Source organism: Chrysemys picta, chromosome 1 (genome assembly GCF_011386835.1).
Source record: "Chrysemys picta bellii isolate R12L10 chromosome 1, ASM1138683v2, whole genome shotgun sequence".
NCBI lineage: Eukaryota > Metazoa > Chordata > Testudines > Emydidae > Chrysemys > Chrysemys picta.
This window is the reverse complement of record NC_088791.1, coordinates 188,068,096-188,087,456: the sequence shown is the minus strand read 5'-3', so window position 1 is coordinate 188,087,456 and position 19,361 is coordinate 188,068,096. Positions and strand designations below refer to the sequence as shown.

Below are 19,361 nucleotides of genomic sequence, written 5' to 3'. Positions count from 1 at the left end.
TTCCTTGGTCAGGATGGATCTCTCCCCGAGGCCTAAGGGGGCCGATGCCTTTTTCTTACAGCCCACTGACCCTTTGAAGGAGATTCTTCCATAGGCACCGACTTCCCTTCTGCCCCGTGGGTGCGCGACCCCCCCTCCCATGGCCCCGCCCCTGCACCGTCGTCACTCTGCCCCAATTCCACCCCCTTCCCCAAAGTCCCTGCCCCAGTCAAACTGCTAAGTCCAAAAAGATACATTTCCCAGGGTTGCCTGTGCACTATATGTGAAGGTTAGCACAGCAGCCCATGGAATTGACAAATCATCATCTGTAATAAAAGAAACACAAAGGAGTGTCTGTTAGACTAGTAATTATTTCCTGGCTCCAGTCACATGAACATGGCTAGGCTTACATAAAACAACCATTTCACAAAGCAGGAGTCAAGTGTCTTGTATCACCCTAGTAGTAATCAAAACTGGTTGTCATGTTCATACTTGTGTTCCCTGGTTACAGCTACAATGCATGCATGGTGCCCTGGAGTCTGCAAACATTGGGGGTGAGATTCTGCATTGCTCCAGAGTACGGTGGGTATTGGTGGCTTTAAATCACCTTTGCAGCCCCCACTCCAATGTAACAGACAGTCCTGGATGCTTGTCTAAAGTTATTGCAGCCTGTCTCTAAGTGTCTATGGGCTGCACCACTGCCCAGAATCTCCACAGCTGCCCAGGCACCCCTTACATCAGAGCTTGTGAGGTTATTGTCAGAAGGCAACCTTATGGCTGTCTACCTCAGTACCAATGCCAATTTATAATTTTGGGCCTCAATCTTGCAAATTTATGATTACTGTACTTTTCCCTCTCAAAACGGGAAAATCTGAAATAGTTTAAACTATTTCACATAGTTTTAGTAAGTTAAAGAAAACAGTTAGCTCCTATAGTAATATGAATGGAGCTATGTTGCACCTATTGTGTGTCTTCTATTCCTGTTTTCTCTATAAATATAGATGTCCCATTGTATAGTCTCATATCATGCTGTTGATGGACCATGAAACATGCAATGTGCAACATACACCTCTATCCCGATATAACGCTGTCCTCGGGAGCCAAAAAATGTTACCATGTTATAGGTGAAACCGCGTTATATCGAACTTGCTTTGATCCACTGGAGTGTGCAGCCCCACCCCCCCGGAGCACTGCTTTACCGCGTTATATCTGAATTCCTGTTATATCGGGTCGCATTATATCGGGGTTGAGGTATAGTTTAATTTACACCATGTGAAATTTAACCTCTTTTATTTTCTAACTTCTGAATGTTTATATTTATAATACTAATGTTACACAAAAGCAAGCTTTTCTATTTTAATAGATACAATTAGCAAACAGATTATGAAATTGACCGTTGGATACTTCACTCACTAGCAATTTTTATAAAGTAGTTTCCTATTGGGATATATTTGCCTCTTGCTGAATAAACTTAGCAACAAACTATTTCACCCCCGATTCCATGGTTCTTTGTCAATCTCTGTTAATGGAACTTAGCCAAATGCTTTTTGAAAACCAAACTCATTGATATGCCTTTGCTGTAAAGCTTTAATAACTTTCAGTCCAGCAATGTCACCAGAATCTAGGTGACTTTTACCATATTATTAGAGGGTGGGATTTTCACCTAACACTACTCACACTGAAGTCTGTGGGGGTACTAACATGCTTAAACTTAAGCACTTGTTTAAATACCTTCCTTAATCAAAGCCTGTTTACCAAGGCCTGATCGAAAGCCCATTGAAGTCATTGTGAGCCATGCCATTAACTTCAATGGGCTTTGAATTAGGCTCTAATTCCCTTATTTTGTTCCTTTAAAACTAGCAGAGTCAAGCTACTTAGTCCATGTCTTGGTTTAAATACATCTAATCTCTTTTAGAATCTGTTCCACTATTCTGTTTATTACTCTGGAAAATAAATGTAGTTTCATGACTTGAAGATGTTAGCATCTCCATCCTCTTTAGAGATAGTCCAGTTAATTATATACCAATTGTTTCTTCATCTCCTATGTAACTTTGCCCATATAATTGTATCTAGGGGACCAAACAGAATTCAGATTGATATTAAATTTCTTCATGTTTTAAACTGCCTTGTATTTGGAGTCAAAATGGTTCCAATACTAAGTCCACATTTTTGGAGAAGGGAAATACATTTTCACCTATAGAGTGGGAAATCAACTGTGTATGGGATTGCCAAAAACTCAGGATTGGTCTACCTGTTCTCATTAAAATAAATAAGAATTTTACTGTTGACTTCAATAGGAGTAGAGTTAGGCCAATGAAGAGTGCTTTCGGAAAATCCCAAAATGTAAGAATGTAGTATTTGAAGAGGTTTATTGTTATATGTATTTGATATTGGGATCCAAATATGAAGCACAAGCCCTGTCATCTTGCCCTATAAACATCCTTCCCCCACTCTCCTTCTCTATGGTTCATGCATGCTTTGTTCTAGAAACATGATGTAATTTAATAAATACAGTACAGTTTGCTGTGCTATCGGGATTTCCCCCTCTCCTCCATTCTCCCAGGAGGCTGCTCCCCCTATTTGCTTTACTTTTCTTTATAAGGTGGCTCCAGGTGTTTCCTTACAAATGGTATCGGGAAATGGCCAAAAAATAATACAGTAAACCTGCTGATGTTGGTGAACTGAGGGTGGATACTTTTTTCAGCTTTACGAGGTATTTAAGAGGGTTTCTGTGTATGACTTATGTTTGGTTTGTGTATACAAAAGGCTTATTATTGTAAGTTTTTTCCTGTAGACATGCAGTTTTTTCCTGTAGACATGCATGGAATAAGGAAGTTTTTTCTTTTAGCTGGTTTATTCTTTTTACAACAATTTTTGATACCTTTGTGTTTCATGTGTTTGATTTGGTATCAAAAAGAGTTTGTTTTCAATAGATAAATTTATTTACGTGTTAATTTAAAGTGGATTCCACTGTATTTGTAACGAGTGGTGGTGTTCACCTTGTGCCCAAATTTAAATGTCAACTGACATCAAGATTGGGTGTGCTGTCTAATAGCTAACTTGGAATGCAGTAAGTATACTTTTCCTCCAGTGTAACTCAGACTAGTGTTAATATGAACTACTTGCTATGCAAAGACCAGGGAAGCCAGAATTGGGAGAGCTGCTTTTTCGCTTGGCTTGGAGAGACCTCCCTTGCTGCCTCTTCCCTTTACTCGAGCTCCAACTATTCCCCTAATATATCCTCTCAGCAAACCACCTTCCATAAATATTATCCCTCTTTTTTTACAGATGTGGGGGAGAGAAGATGGAAGGAATGAAGTAACATAGATTACAGCTGGCTAGTTTATAGCCAACTGTTCAAAAATGAGTCAGCCTACTTCTCTTCCATCCCCTCAAAATAAAATAAAATCACAATGTTAAAAAAATGGCAGGTGACTTTTATTTGCCTTCTGGTTTTTGAGCCTTTTGACTCATAGACTCATAGACTTTAAGGTCAGAAGGGACCATTATGATCATCTAGTCTGACCTCCCGCATGATGCAGGCCACAAAAGCTGACCCACCCCTTTCCCTTAGCTCAGCTGTTGAAGTCCCCAAATCTTGTGATTTAAAGACTACAAGTCGCAGAGAATCCTCCAGCTAGCGACCCCCGCCCCATGCTGCAGAGGAAGGCGAAAAACCTCCAGGGCCTCTGCCAATCTACCCTGGAGGAAAATTCCTTCCCGACCCCAAATATGGCGATCAGTAGAACCCCGAGCATGCAGGCAAGATTCTCCAGCCAGACCCTCATTGACCATTGATACTATGTACCAGCGATGCCACGTTGTTGACCAATTGACTAAAATCACGTTATCCCATCAAACCATTCCCTCCATAAACTTATCTAACTTAATCTTAAAGCCAGAGAGGTCTTTCGCCCCCACTGTTTCCCTCGGAAGGCTGTTCCAAAATTTCACCCCTCTGATGGTTAGAAACCTTCGTCTAATTTCAAGCCTAAACTTCCCCATGGCCAGTTTATATCCATTCATTCTCGTGTCCACATTAGTACTGAGCTGAAATAATTCCTTTGGTCACGCTCGTCCAACATTTGCAAGGTTCCTCTGCAGCCCTGAGGTCTAGAAATTTATTTTATGTAAAATGAGATTCCCATATATTCCTGTTACTTCAGGGGCTGGGCTTTAAAAGAACCCATGAAATATTCTGAAATGTGGATAAAATCATAGATTGGAAACTCTGAGATTACATGGTTTGCCGGAAGCCACACAGTAAATCAGTGTTATACAGCTGAGATTGGGGTTCAGGAATTCTTCTTTTCCCGTGCATAATCTACTAGATTTACACTGCCTTCAAATGAGATTTGATTATTTTTTTAAAATGTAGATGATGCTTTCTCTCTGCCCATACTTTCATTGCTTGGGGATATCATAAAATCAATAAATATATAGCAGGTCTAGCATGAAAGGGAAATATCTTTAGAGAAATGTACCCAATAAGAGCTTTCCTAACTATATAAACTCTTTTTGCCTGTGTTCTTTCTGAGTATTTCCAGTTCAGGCTCAGAACAAATAAATCCATGAGCTGGTTTTGATGTTTTTCACTGTAGCTTTTGGTTTGGTTAATCAACAAGAAATTTTGATGTATTGTAAAATTCTTTAAACTACAGTTGGAAAAAAATGAATCTCTTTTTTTGCAGAATTCCAAAACTGGCAAGAAGGTAGAATTTGTCAACTTCAGTAGTGAGGCAGATTTTGTTTTTGCACAGTCCTACTGTAAAAATCTATAATTATAAGTTGGTAGACTTGGCATGAATCCTTGTCCTTCTGAGGTTTTGAAGGAAATAAGCCTTTTCAAATGCCCTTAATAACATACAGGTAAATAATGAGTTCAAACCAAGTAACTTCTAAATATGAGAAAAATGGCATATTTCAACTTCCACTGCCGTACAGAGAAAGATCAGCGATTATCCATATCCTGCCACTGATATTTTACACAGACCTCTCCATTGATTTCAATGGGGAGAGCTGGGCCTGTGCTGGTGGCAGGATATGGACCTTTTAAAGTATTTGCTTCTGAAAAGAGCATATTGCATTATTGGCTAGGGTTACCATATGTCCGGATTTTCCCGGACATGTCCAGCTTTTTGGGACTCAAATCCTCGTCCGGAGGGAAATCCCAAAAAGCCGAACATGTCCGGGAAAATAGGGAGGGGCCGGTGCCTGGGTGCTCGGCCGGGGGCTGGCCTGGGGCCCGGGGGTGCGGGGTCGGCAGTGCTGGGCCGGGGGCCGGCGGTGCTGGGCCGGGGGCTGGGGCTGGCGGTGCTGGCCTGGGGGTGCTCGGCCGAGGGCTGGCCCGGGGCCGGCACCCCAGAGCCTGAGCCGAGCCAGGCTGGAGACGCTGGGGCTGGGGCCGGGGCCGGCCGCCGGAGGGAGCCGCTCGATTGCGGGGGGACAGACTGGGCCACGCTTCCTCCCCCCCACCCACCCACCCCCAGCTTACCTGCTGCCTGCTTCAGGCTTCCCGCGAATCAAATGTTCGCGGGAAGCAGGGGAGGGGGCGGAGTTGGGGCGGGGACTTTGGGGAAGGGGTGGAGTTGGGGCGTGGGCATGGGCGGGGCTGGGGGCAGGGTCGGGGCCCTGTGGAGTGTCCTCTTTTTGGACACTCAAAATATGGTAACCCTATTATTGGCTATACTAAAAAATATCTACCTTAGTGAGTTGGATTAGTACAGCTGGATCACTACATTCAGGAGCTATTGTGTAAATTCACACCTTTTTGCTCTTTCAACACGAAATCCTCAATCCATGCAGATGGATCCCCCAGTCCCTAAGGAGCCCCACTGAAGTCAAAGGTGCAGGGGTGTGACCACAAGAAGCTTGTTGAAGAAAATAGAGCTTTGATTCCCAGTCCTGCAACAGAGTGCAAACAGACTAACTTTGTGGCACCTAAAAAAAAGAACAGGAGTACTTGTGGCACCTTAGAGACTAACAAATTTATTAGAGCATAAGCTTTCATGGGCTGTAGTCCACGAAAGCTTATGCTCTAATAAATTTGTTAGTCTCTAAGGTGCCACAAGTACTCCTGTTCTTCTTTTTGCGGATACAGACTAACACGGCTGCTACTCTGAAATTTGTGGCACCTGTTTGTTTCAACCCCGTACCCCAATACGCACTGTTAACATGTGACTGTGTGTAATGTATTTAAAAGCTCAGCTGCAACTTTAACTATGGAGCAGCTACCACTTTTCCCCAGCAAATTGCATTTGTGAGATGATGTGCTTTTGTGAGGCTTGTAACTCATTCAAAATAAGAATATTGGAAAATAAGAGCTCTAATAGGGACAGTCGGGTGAGATGGGGTTGGGAGGAAAGAAATGTCAAATAACTAAATATTTCATGGAAAAGGCCTTTGCATCGTCTAGACAAAATTCAAGGAACTTGAGCACATACTGAGACTTAGAAAAGCTGGCAGAAAAATAAAACAGCAGGAGTCATCATTGATATAAACATTACAACTCTTGATTCAGAAATTTTTAAATTAAAATAAAGATTGCGGGAGGGGATTGTTTATATCTTCAGAGCCAGAACAAATGTTTATTTTAAAGGCTACATAAAAGAGGGGCTATTGTCCAAATTTATAGTTTTGTATTGATTTAACACTATTGATTACAATGAGGTTTCAAAACAGGTGTGTATTTGGCTAAGAGGAAAGGTGCTAATGGCTGCCATCAGGTAGGTCTTGTATCCAAAGACAATCACAGACCTCATTAAAGCCAAAGGATGTGCCAAGCACTCTTTCAGGCTCAGGAAAAAGAGCATTAAGGTACAGTTTTCCCTAGAGCAGGGAGGGAAACCAAGAGGTGACTGTGACTGATTCATAATCTGCATCCAAGGCTGTGCTTGGAACAGCACAACAAAGCACTGTCCCTTATACAGGGCTTGCGACAAAAACACAAGTTTAGTTATGTTCTAAAGTTACTTTGATATTTATGAAAGGCAGCAGATAAATTGCAAAGAATTACAGAAATGTAGGCCCGGAAGGGACCTCGGTAGGTTATCTAGTCCAGTGCCCTGCACTGAAGCAGGAATAAGCATTATCTAGATCATTGCCGTTAGGAAGCTTTTCCTAATATCTAACCTAAATCTCCCTTGCTGCAATTTAAGCCCATTGTTTCTTGTCACATTCTCAGTGGTTAAGGAGAACAATTTATCACCCTCCTCGTTATAACAACCTTTTAATATATTTGGAGATTTATTATATCCCCTCTCAGTCTTCTCTTCTCCAGACTAAACAAACCCAATTTTTTCAATCTTTCCTTGTAGGTCATGTTTTTTAGGACTTGAATAATTTTTGTGGTTCTCTTCTGGACTCTCTCCAATTTGTCCACATCTTCCTTGAAGTGTGGTGCCCAGAATTGGACACACTCCTCCAGGGAAGGTCTTGTCAGTGAGGAGTAGAGTAGAATAATTACTCCTCCTGTCTTGCTTACAAAACTCCTCCTACCACATCCAAGAATGATGTTTGCATTTTTTTTTTACAATGGTATTACATTGTTAACTCATTTAGCCTGTGGTCTGCTATAACTCCCAGATCCTTTTCTGCAGTACTCGTTCCTTGGCAGTCTTTTCCCATTTTGTTTTTGTGCAATTGATTATTCGTGCCTAAGTGTAGTACTTCCCATTTGTCCTTATTGAATTTCATCCTATTTATTTCAGACCATTTCTCCAGTTTGTCAAGATAATTTTGAATACTAAACCTGTCCTCCAGAGCACTTGCAACTCTCCTAGCTTGGTATTGTCTGCAGACTTTATGAGTATACTCTCTTTGTCATTATCCTAATAATTTATGAAGCTATTGAATAGACCTGGACCCAGGACAGATCCCTATGGAATCCCACTGGATATGCCCTTCAAGCTTGATTGTGAACCATTGATAACTACTCTCCGAGTATGGTTTTCCAACCTGTTGTGCCCCAACCTTATAGTAGGTTTAACTAGGCTACATTACTCCAGTTTGTTTAGAACAAGGTCATGTATCAAGTCTTAATCTCTTCATTTAGGACTGGTACAGCATGGGTAAAGAGAAGGCAAGCTTGCCCATACCATGCTGCCAATGTGCCTCAATCTGAAGGGTAGAGATCCAGTCAATCTTTAGCCTCTATATAATTGCAGGGTTACATCTATATGCTCAGTACTACACAACCCAGAGTAAGGTAGGACCCAAACAGAGGAAACATATACAACCCCAGGCTGCAAGTCGATCTGTGTCGGTTTCCCCTCTGCCTGTATGGAGCTCCCATGACTTCAGTAGGGTTTTGCACAAACTAGGGGCCTCTGCCAGTATGGATCAGCTTACACAACTGGAGCTAAAAGGCTGATTATAACAAGAGCTGAGCACCTGCAACTGCCATTGACACTACAGTTAATTTTTGTACTAAGTTTCACTCTTTTGGAATAAGGGAATATATAAAGTCCAGTACATTGCATTAGCAGCAGATCTGGAGGTCTAGGTTTCTCTCCCTATCACCTTAATTTAATCTTTAAAAATTCAGAGGGCATCATTTTTAAGGTAGCAATTTCCATTATTTGCACTGGAAATTACTAGTAATCATGCTGTAGTTTGGAAGATAGCACAAACACTAGCTCTGTTTCAGAACTTGAGTATTCAGCATTTTTTGGGGGGGGGGGGGGTTAAAGTTCACAGACTGTCATTCTTCATTTCCTAGCAATGATGCCTGCAAAAACTAGATCTGGACATTTTTGCTACGCAAGTCTACAAATAAAAACTGATCTCCTAAGAACAGCATATTGTACAGAGTACCAGACTGGTGCATTAATGGGTATGTTGATCTCTCTATATGAACTTGCAGCATTGCTGGCTAAGGTATGTGTGTGTAAAATAAATTCACTACTAGATACAGCCTAAATGTTCTGCATTAGACACAGTTATCTGAGGCAATCTATAAATGACTTTCCTTTCCTAGACTGCTCATCTTTGAGGTCAAAAGGTCATAAAGCATTCCAGCAGCCAACTCTGGCACACAGGTTGTCTTTTTGTTTTGTGCCTGCTATAACCAAGGAGAGCCCCCCCCTCTTTTTTTAACTGTTCTTCTTTCATCCCTGTAACAGGAGGCCTAAGTAGTTTGCTTGACCTTTAAGGAAGGTTTGTGGGAGGGAAACATGCCAGAGCTTCTGGCCTGTTGTTCATAACTGCAGCTTTATCTCATCTTGTGGCTCAGAATGCTGCTCGGCTTTCGTCAGAGAATCAGGAGTGGAGGCCCCTCTGGGGCATGCTATCTTTGGATTAGCAAAAGGATGAAAAAGAAAAAGTTTTATCTTAATGATTGGCTATGCTTCATCTTCTCAGCTACCAGAATTATCTGCCTGCATTGGAAAACATTTCCTGAGTGTTCATTAAAACAAACCTGTTTTGCCAGAAAACATGAAAAAGAGAGAGGATTAAAACAGCCTGGTATGGTGTGTGTTTTATGATGGCCCTTTCCTTTTGCTCCTCTATTCACCCTTACCTTTCAGCCATCAAAGAGCAGAAGATAACAACAGGAGCCAATTTCAACTAAACACTGACTTGTGGGCTGCTATGACTGAGATTAGAAAAGGATGGATTCAAACAACCCCTTGGACCAGACCAAGCTCATGTTTTCTCCTTTTGGTGTGACTACAGTACATGCAGTGCAATAGGAGCAGAATATTGCTTGTATTAAGTCACCTTGCAGGAGATGTTCAGTGTTTTGAAGGGTTTGGTCTTGTGATTACTATGAAGCATTTTAGTACCCAGGAAAGTAAATTGGTCCCAATATAATGCATGTAAACCCACGACTATGGAACATCGACAGTTCCCATCATTGGCTATCAGCTATGGACCAGATTCCACCATCTGGAGTAGTGCCTGACTCTGCAACTAGTTCCACTGAAATCAATGAAAATCAATTCAGTTTGAGTAAGGATAGCAGAATCTGGTGCTTTATGACTTGGTCTTTGTTGCTGTCCCTCTGGGTCACAATTTATGACTTCCTTTGGCGTTTTTGCAGCTACACCTGGACTCCACATGTTTTGATCTCCACATGTTTTACTCTGACTCCTAGTAGATGGCTGCTATTTCATTGACATTCACATATGAATTTTCTGGCTGTTCTGTCCCCTGTGGTTATAATTCCCTCAGGCGGCTGCTCTTCAGCCGAAAATCATAATTTTGCAGCAATTGTGATTTTTTTTTTTCCTTTTCCATCGACAGGTCTCAATTTTACTTCCTCTCCTCTGATTGGAAGGTTCTTGTTCCTCCTGAAATCCACAATAACAAGGGAACTATGACTCTGTCATCCATCTTCCATGTCTACCTTTACCCTAAGCACTGGCTTATTAAGAATAGCATTGACCTTGTACAAAGAATGCCAGCATGTTTTCCTCTGCTGTATACCTTTCCTGTACATTGCTTTTGTCTTAATGTGTGCATGGTACTCATATGACCAGTGATCATTAGCCAAGTCTAGCTAACATTTAACTTTCAGCTGAATCGTATATTTGAAAAATGCAAACCAGAACTTTTGTTAAGCAACTGAGGAAAATCTGTTGCACTGGTGTTTAATTAGAAAGCTGTAAATAATGACAAATTAAGGGTCTTTAGATAGACTCAGTGCTTTACCCTTTTACAATAATCAAGTTGATTTTATAAGGAGATATCTAGCAAAACTATCCACTTTATGGATGAAATGCATCCCTGTATAGCAGGCCAATACAAGTCCTAAATTAAGTATCCACCACCTTGAGCGACCTACAGTTTATTTTTTTCAGAGTATTTAACACTTTTATAGAGTTCTACATATTCAGTGCACAGCTCCAACTGACCTGGGGTTCCAGGGATTCCACATTTCTGAAAAACAGACTCCAGTTGTTTTAAGCTGGGCACCCAAAACAAGACATATAACTAATGTCCAGCTGTGGAAAGTTTGGATTACGTGACCTGCCCAGCATTACATAGAAACTCTGTGGTAGTGACAGGTATAGAATCCAATTAGCCAGGGTGACATTCAGGGGGCCTTAAACTCAAGACTATCCTTTCTCTTTCTGAAATACCCTGCCTTATTCACTACACACTTTTCAACTTCTGTAACAAATGAAGTGAGGGGTCACTATACATATAAAATGATGGGGTCTAAATTAGATGTTACCACTCAACAAAGAGATCTTGGAGTCATTGTGGATAATTCTCTGAAAACATCCACTCAATGTGCAGTGGCAGTCAAAAAAGTGAACAGAATGCTGGGAATAATTAAGAAAGGGATAGATAATAGGACAGAAAATATCATGCTGCCTCTATATAAATCCATGGTATGCCCACATCTTGAATACTGTGTGCAGATGTGGTCACCACATCTCAAAAAAGATATATTGGAATTGGAAAAGGTTCAGAAAAGGGCAACAAAAATGATTATGGTATGGAACGGCTTCCGTATGAGGAGAGATTAATAAGACTGGGACTTTTCAGTTTGGAAAAGAGGCGACTATGGGGAGATATGATTGAGGTCTATAAAATCATGAATGGTGTAGAGAAAGTAGATAAAGAAGTGTTGTTCACTACTTCTCATAACACAAGAACTAGGAGTCACCAAATGAAATTAATAGGCAGCAGGTTTAAAACAAATAAAAGGAAGTATTTCTTCACACAATGCACAGTCAACCTGTGGAACTCCTTGCCAGAAGATGTTGTGAAGGCCAAGACCATAACAGGGTTCAAAAAAGAACTAGATAAGTTCATGGAGGATAGGTCCATCAATGACTATTAGCCAGGATGGGCAGGAATGGTGTCCCTTAGCCTCTGTTTGCCAGAAGCTGGGAATGAGCGACAGGGGATGGATCCCTTGATGATTACCTGTTCTGTTCATTCCCTCTGGGGCACCTGGCACTGGCCACTGTTGTAAGACAGGATACTGGGATAGATGGACCTTTGGTCTGACCCAGTAGGGCCATTCTTATGTTCTTATGGTCCTGTAGACAATAGTTTCCTTCACTACACAACCTTGATTCATTCCCTGGGTATTGTTCATCCTGTGCATGGAATGAGAGTAGTTTCCTGTGGAAAAAATAGTATGTGAACACACAATGTAAATACTGCATTATAATGCATACCCTTCAGGGAACTGAATTAAGATTCAACCTTAACTGGCATTTCCCAACTTTTGAACCTGGCAACCTTACCTTTGCAACCTTACTATTACATTTTTGATGTAATTTCTTAATTTTTGAAAAGCAAACCAAAACAGGAATTTCATCTTTGGGAGCATATTGAACCTGGCATTGGCCATTGGAAGAGTTGGGACCTTTTAGATCCATAGCACAGCCCGCTACCATTTGAGCTAATTGAGCCACTGGTAACAACAGTAGGCTATTCTATGTGGACCAGCCATTAGAAAGGGATGAGAGAGACATTTTGCCAGTGGATTTCGTTTGCTGACAGCAGAAGAATGTTGAGACCAGGAATCCTTGGTTCCATTTGAAATTGTGTCTACTGGCCGTAAATCTTTCTGACTCCTTCTCCCTGGTACTGCTTCTGTCTCCCCTTTGCTTCTACTCCCTCCTCCCATTCCTGCTCCTCAGACCTCTATATCTGAGTCAGGTTGCTTTCTCCTTGCTAATTAGAAACCAGCAACTGGGGGGCAGTGAGAACATGAGAGAGTCTCTCTGCTCTGAGTTCTGGTGTCAGTACTTCCTGACAGTTAAGAGGAGTAATTTTTCTAAATATTCTGCTCAGCCCTGAGAGGGAGCATGATCTGTGGGGATAGCATATGCTCAGCCCACTTAGCAGATGGTAGTTGCATGGGGATGTAGTGTGCTCAGTGCAGGTGGAATTTTGGTTAGAAGCCAGCAGTATTATTCTCCAACAATTTGCATATGCTTAGTGCGGATGGAATCTTTTGAGATATCATGTTGCCAGTCTCTAACAGCCAACTCAGACATGCTCAGTAGAGGAAATTTTCATGGGCTTACTCGTGGGCCAAATTTGGGTGGATACTCATGGGGACAGCAAAAGACACACCCCTGATATCAGTGCAACCCCTGGCTAAATTTCAGCTCCTTGCTCTGAAGCGTGGAGCACTAGGGCTTCTCAATTATGTGGCTGTAAGAATTTTTGAACATGGGTAAAGAGGGTTTGGGTTTTTTCCCCTACAACCCAGTTCTTAGAAACAGCTGAGCCATTTAAGCTAGAACTTAAAAAAGTAAAAATCATAATAAAAAAAACCAGCCAAGGCAGACACCTTGATGTTGGTAGCAACACCTATAATATGAAAGAGAGACACATAGATGCATAAGGGTGTGTTTTTAAAATGATATGTTCTCAAATCTAGTTAGGAAATAAAGATCTTTAAAAGCCAGACTCCCTATCTTGATGCTGTACTTCTGGCTGCTTTACACTTCATGAGTTGACTCCTGTATCCACTGAAATCAATAGCAAAATTCCTGTTGACTTCAGTGAGGCCAGGATTCCACCCTCTGTCTGATTGCTTTATAGAATGTGAATTATATTCCTTACTTCAGCCTTAGTCCTGCATGCACTCATTACCAGATGTAGTGCTTGCCACCCTGAGTAGCTTCGTTCAACTCAGTGCAATCAAGACCTTAGAAATCAATAGGGCCCCTCATGGTAGTAATCACTTAATTTAGTAGCAAGATTTTTTTCAGGATTAGGACTTCATGAGGAATAAAGAGTTTGTTAAGGGATGCTGAATCAGTCCCTGGAGACCTAATCCTATACTCATCTGATCCCAGTGTAGTGGTTATTATCATGAATAGCCCCTGTACTACTACATTACTATGAGTTGTCACTACAACTAGTAGTAAATTTTGCAGGACTGAGGCCTAAATAAGAGATCATAATACAAACAAGTATTTGTAAGGCCCTAAAGTAAAGACCTATTCAGCATGAATAAGGGGGGCAAGATCTTGGGCTGTTAACTAGAGAGGCCTGTTTTCTTTCTCTCTTTCTCCATTAACTTCATTGGGATTACTCATGCAAAAAAGAGTTTTCAAATCAGGAAATATAAGAAATAGGAACATTACTTTTGTAATCATTATCAAACTAAACTTTGTATGAACAACTCATGAGAAGACTTCCTCATAACGTTTCTTTGGACAAAAACAATTGTGATCCAGCTCCTAACATGCCTATCACCATGTGTTGATCATGTATGAGTAACCTTCCCTGTAGTTGTGTAAATAAAAAGAACTCAGCCTGAGATAAACTTGGAAACAGGCCATTAAAAACCCAAACATTTATGAGCAGTGTTGCTGTGGCAGTGTTGGGCCTTGTCTTTCTCACTAACAGAAGTTGGTCCAATAAAAGATATTACGTCACCCACCTTGTCTCTCAAGCATTTATAGATTATTATTATTATTATTATTAAGGATTTGGCAAAAAGCTCAAAGCAAGAAAAGACAGCCAAGAGGAAGGAATAAGCAAGAAATGTGTATTGGTCTGCAGTTATGGATAGATTATCGTACTTGGTGCTGGATACTGGGGCAGCAGCTGGCAGGTTAGACCAAATGCTTGGGTAAATCACAGCACCCGCTGACTAATGTCAACCCTTTCTTGTTAGAAGAGTTGCTATTAGTCAACCCCCCAGCACTTCTCACAAGCATGGGAATTGAGAGGGAGAGGATTTGGGTGGGTGGAATTACTTTGTAAGATGGCACTTGTGAGAAGCCGGCCTCTTCCCACTTTTCCCTGCCTTCCATTGTGCATGTCCTACATTCCCATCAGGTTATGGGTGTCATTGGGTGAATATTTCTTTGTTGCTGCCTCTGAAAGGAGGTAGGTATGTTCACATGCATTTTGTGGTAGCACTGGAAGTTGCAGTTGCACTTAAAGCACATAGGTACATCTGGACTTTAATGCAATTGTATGGATTTGCCCATTTGAGTACATTGGGACTTCTAAACAAATGTTCTTGTTGCACTGGTACATTGAGACTTCAGAGCAACTGAGTGGAGTTATTGGGCTTCCTCCTCCAGCAGCATCACAACAGCCTGTCACTGTGAGTTCCCTTCCTCCCCCGGGTGCTGGAGTAGTGGGGGTGCAGCCTGGTAGGCTGCAGCCCAGCATAAAGCTCTGGGTGACATCTTGAAAAGTGATACCAGAGAGACAGCAGATACCAGGTAAATATTCCCTTCCTCATTACCTGGCCCGTACTCCAGACAACCAGGTGAATTTCTTTGCATGAAGTGTCATCAGACTAGGAGCCTATAAGCTCTTGGGGCGGAAAGGGACTATCTTTTTGTTCTGTTTGTATAGCACCTGGGCCATGACTAGGGCTGCGAGGCACTACAGTAACATAAATAATAGTAGCCTTCTGTCTCCGTTGGTGGTGGTTCCTACATACTACCCCTCACTTTGATGCTACTGGTCATCATCATTCCCTTTTGCTATCTGCAGAAACCTCTTTTTTTTCCCGCTTCTAACTACAAAGTGCTTGCAAAATGGCAACTAGGGCACCTCCAGCATGACCACTCTCACTAAGATTTGCTAGAACTTACACTCAGTTAAATATTCCCCAGTCAGCAAATAAAAGGGCTTGAGTCACAGCCAAGTGGAGATCAGCGGTTTCATTCACAAGAACAGTCTAATACAGCAAAAGATTTATTTAAATACCTTTAGTCACAATGTCCCAGATCCTCAGCTGGTAAAAAAAATCTGTGTAGTTTCCTTCACTTCAATGGAGTTACATCAATTTATGCCATGACACACTGTTATTGTACACAAATCTGATAAGCAAAAATACATTAGAGAATTTATTTTAGCTGTAGTCATGTTCTAGATAGGACCAATAAAAAGTAAAATGTAGCTTTGCAATAATCATTCATTGCTATGTTACAAAGATGCTATTACAGGTTCTGATAACAGTTTCTCATATAGAAATGATATTCAGTTTACACACACACATACTGCCATATTTGATGGCCACAGCCAAGTCAAACCAGCAAGCTCTGTTGTGTTTTCAAAACATAACTTGTCAGATGGTTTTTCTGTACCATCCCATGATTGGTAAATTCTTGCTCAAATGATAGTATTAAGTGTAGACTTAATCCCCCCCCCCTTTTTTTTTAATACGTACAGGTTTCTCTGGACCTAAAGCTAACTTGTTTTTCCTGATTTTGGCCCTGAGGTATATAGGGAAGGGGCAGAGTTAAAAAGCTATAGGCTCCAGTCCTGCAAACCCTTTCACGCAAGTAAAATGAAGTATTTTCAGGATAGGGCTCCAAGTTAGGAATAAAAGCAGTATTAAACTTTACATTAGCAACAGATAATGCTAGTAAAAGAGAGAAGTTGAAAACTCTATTTAAAATGCTGACAGTTATCTGAAGATCAGGAGCTAAATAAACAACTTGTTGGGTGACATCTACCAGACAGATGCTTGGTAATGAGAGGAGAGAGAGAGAGAGCAAGAGAGAAGAATTTTAGAAGCTTTACAGCTGCTGGAATTTTTCCAGAATTTTACATCCACTGCACATGTGTGGTCAACTGGCAGATTTACTGGTTTATTTTCTGCAAATGATATTTTTCATTGTTTTCTTGTGTTTAAATTAATATTAACTGCCTGCGTAACTTAGAACAAATGGGCACTTTATCAGACAAACATATCTTCAGATGATGACATCAAATCTGAATGGCCTCTGATATGAATCTCAAGGATTGTCCTGGACTTGCTTTCTCTCAGCATTCTAATTCCTAATTTGCAAACAAAGCTCTTTGCATGTTGGGTTATTGGGCTCCATTTGGCTGCTTCCCCCTCCTCAAATCCTTGGCGCCGTACATCTCTTACAGTGATGAATGATGTGTGGATAGTGAAGAATCTCTTCTACATTTTCGCATTAAGTCTCTGGCCTGCTACCTAATTTTGTTGTAGAAGGATACATTTCCTGCCCGGCTCTAACTTAAATGTATTCTATTTCTTGTTTTGTTGAAAATTTTCATGGAATTTAATGTGTTACATCAATGCATTCTCTGGTTGGTTTTATATTGTCTAGTCTTGCATCTTTGCACTGTAAAATGGCATGGAAAACCCATGAAGCATGCAGTATTCAGGAACATACAAATTGTAAGCCATTTATGTACCATTCATTGTCTTTTTTTATACAAATAAATAGAAAATTGATAATAAAATAGCATTTTTCTTATACTTTATTTTGTAACAACCTAATGCAATCATAATATAATACATATAAGGACAAATTCTGATCTTGGTTATGAACATATAACTCCTGGCAACATCAACAGTAGGCATTCATGAATATTTAAGATTTCGGAATAAAGGAGAAAACCCAACATAACACATTGAACAAATGCACTAATTAACATAGCTCTGAAACTGGATAAGAAATCCTCAAACTGCTGCTGCTTATTATTAATATGATAAGTTACTCTTCAAAAATAGCCAGATTGAGCAAACCAACATACAGTCCTATTGTGTAATGTAACACACCCAATTTCCAGGTTTAGTTCCATAACTTTTGTAAACCAGTATAGTTTCATGGACTATATCAATTTACAACCGCTGAAGTTCTGGCAGTCACTTCCAATTTTGCATTATATTGTAAATGTAGTATCATTTCTGTGTTTAACTGGAGCCATGTCTAGGAGGAATCACTTTGTATCTTACACAGAATGGTACATTCTTCCTGATGTGTGAAGCAAACTGTACGTGGTGTTCTTGCAGAATCTGGATTGCACAAGCAGGTTCCTGCAAATTATTGCAAGCAGTTACTTGAAGCTGATTTTCTTCCATGCAAATAAAAGCTGTTTGCAACAGCTTTTAACTAGTAACTAACTACGTGGTCAAAAACAGACTGTTTGTCGCCACTATACTGAGTGCATGATTAATGATGGTTTATTTGGGCCATCCAATACTGTAAATAAGAAAGCATATTTTTAAGGATAGAAACAATGTGGTATATTTAGAAGCACGCATGCATACTGTCAGAGACCAATACAGGTTCGAATGAGGATCAAGTGGAAGGGGGAAAATTGAGACAGAGGCAGATTGCAATTCAAAAACAGGTGGCTGTTTATTGATGGGAAAAAATCACAACTTGGGCTGGGGAGGAGCACTTTTACCAACTAACAATATAAACTCAATTGAAATAGGAACAAGTAACCAGCCAAAACTGTCACCAGAGCAGCACTATAAAACAATCTATGTACACTTAACAACAAGAAAGCAGTAATATAAAACAAGCTATATACATTTAACAACAAGGAATCAGATAATTTACAACCAACTATTTACCAAAAACCAGAACAAGCATACAAAACTGAGCAAACTGTAACAATTTGCCCTCTATACACTGTACATGAGATTTGGTACCAAGTAATAAAGAAAAAGGGCCTAACCAACAGAATGTCTACGAAAATTAATACATGCATACCATACTCTAGGCACAGCTGACCAGCAGTACAGACACCAAGGACATGATGAGATGTAACCCGAAAGAACACGACACAAGCTAGCTAAATCCGGAGGAGATCCTGGCTGAAAGGGTGATCAGGCCTTTCAGCTAACACGTGGACACTCCTGCTGATTTAGGTGAGGGACATAGTTTTTGTTCGAAGACCCTTGCACGTGCTAGCATCTAATTGGTTCCCCGCTCCTACACCAACCAGGTTCTGAGCTGGTGCCCTCTACGTAAACAGACACTGCACCCGGCACGCTAAGCTTATGCACATGGCACACTGGAATTGTAGTACATGGTACCAATGTGACCTACAATTGACGAGGCGGAAGGTTCGAGAATGGTCACACGGCCCCAATGTGTTGCACACGACACCAAGGCGCTGCACACGGCACCAAGGTGTTGCACACGGCACCGATGTGACCTTCTGACCGACAATTGGCTATCCAGACGCCATGACAGAGCATAGGGCTGTGACACATACTACCAGCATTAAAGCTACTCCAGATGAGCTTTAGCCACATCCATCGTAGCAAAGCTATCATAGAAGACTTTCAATTTTTGGCATAATTATGATGGCACTTTAGATTCATGAGAGAAATACTTTGAAATAAAATAACTTTTGGTATTTAATTCTACTTATTACTTATGTTGCCAATATATTATCAGCATCAATACATGAACATCAGAAAAAAAATCAAGAAAGAGGCACTTGATTGTTTTCCAGAATATAGTAAAATTGCACTTTGAAAATTATTTCATAGACTATTTATATTGAAAAGGGTTCCTTATCTTCTGAACTTTCAGCCTGCTAGCCCATGTTTTCCTTTAGGATAGATATTTTTTAAAAGAATGATGTGCTATAAATTTAAATAGGAAGCATCTGAACAAAAATGCAAGTGATCAACTGCAGTAAAGCAGATAGTAAGG

The 19,361-nt window shown here is 40.8% G+C and overlaps 2 long non-coding RNA genes across 3 annotated transcripts in view; one reads left to right on the top strand and one right to left on the bottom strand.

Annotated features, from left to right (window-relative positions):
- The window catches only part of LOC122174231 (uncharacterized), a 923,450-nt gene that overhangs the window by 129,956 nt on the left and 774,133 nt on the right, over positions 1–19,361 (top strand). The window lies entirely within an intron of this gene.
- The window catches only part of LOC122173342 (uncharacterized), a 41,115-nt gene that overhangs the window by 7,028 nt on the left and 14,726 nt on the right, over positions 1–19,361 (bottom strand). For both annotated transcript variants that reach the window (XR_010594529.1, XR_006173823.2), the window contains exons 2-3: positions 15,634–15,746; positions 11,860–12,060 (exon numbers count right to left, since the gene is read on the bottom strand). This is a non-coding gene — a long non-coding RNA (uncharacterized LOC122173342). The remainder of the gene's footprint in view (positions 1–11,859; positions 12,061–15,633; positions 15,747–19,361) is intronic.